Source organism: Heterocephalus glaber, unplaced genomic scaffold, assembly GCF_053883595.1.
Source record: "Heterocephalus glaber isolate CG9 unplaced genomic scaffold, H.glaber_assembly_v1.0 deba00001442, whole genome shotgun sequence".
NCBI lineage: Eukaryota > Metazoa > Chordata > Mammalia > Rodentia > Bathyergidae > Heterocephalus > Heterocephalus glaber.
In genome coordinates this window covers 6,418,912-6,419,918 of record NW_028258296.1, presented here as the reverse complement: position 1 = coordinate 6,419,918, position 1,007 = coordinate 6,418,912, and the positions used below count along the sequence as shown (strand labels likewise).

The 1,007-nt window shown below is 42.3% G+C and overlaps 1 pseudogene; it reads left to right on the top strand.

Annotated features, from left to right (window-relative positions):
* The first annotated feature begins 531 nt into the window (after positions 1-531).
* Positions 532-708, top strand: LOC147827581 (U2 spliceosomal RNA; annotated as a pseudogene).
* The last annotated feature ends 299 nt before the right edge of the window (positions 709-1,007 follow it).

Here is a 1,007-nt window from a genome sequence, read left to right as displayed (position 1 = left end):
GGAAAAGCAAACACAGGTTGTCTTTCATTATTATAGTTATTTTAGGAGTGATTGCTCCACCTTCTCCAGAATGTAACATATACCTACTAAAGTAAATACCTATAATGTGTAAGAACTACAAAAGGGGTGGTAGCACATCTCTACAGCACAAGCTTTGGGTTGGTGAGAGCTCAGTGCCCCGGGGACAGCCACACAGAGGGTCCGTAGACCATCTCAGCAGGCATTCCAGATTCCTCTCTTTATCCTTCCACAGTCAGTTGACAGGACCTGCCAAAGAGAAAAGAAGCTTCACTCCATGGTGACAGGTGACATGGCAGTCCCAGCTGGAGGCTGTGCCCAAGCGGGGTCAGATGGTGTTTAGCTCAGACCCATGACATCGTGCCTCCTGCTCAGTGATTTGCGATTAGCTGCAAACCCTCTTTGCAGTGCGGATGAAAATATGTGTGTATATATAAAACATTTACTCAAAGGCTGAATCTTATGAAATTTTTGATGGATCCAAATATGCTCTATACAATAATCTGTAAAAGAATCACTTCTCGGCCTTTTGGCTAAGATCAAGTGTAGTAATCTGTAAAACAGAACCAGGCGTTGTGCATCAGGAGATCACCTAGGTTTTCTGATTTCCTCCTTGGCTATCAAATTTGTGTAGTTAGCATTTAATGTGTAGCAAATCTTGTACTAAAGACTTTCTGTGTATTACCTCATCTTGTGCTCACAATTTTTTTGTGTCTTATCCCATTTTATGGACATTACAGCTAAGGTTTCATGGCTTATAAGAGCTGAAGCTAGGATTGCAACCCAGACCTGGCCGATAGGAAGCTTAAAGCTAGTAGCACTACTAGGATCCCATGGAGAAATTGATGAATTGTTTCTTCATGGGGTTATGATCCAGATGGTACTAAGACCCCTCAGCATTCTTCTCTTTGGGGTCAGCATGCATGTATTATACAGTGCACTAGGTGAGCATATACAAATCCACACTTGTTGCCTTTTGTGCATTTATC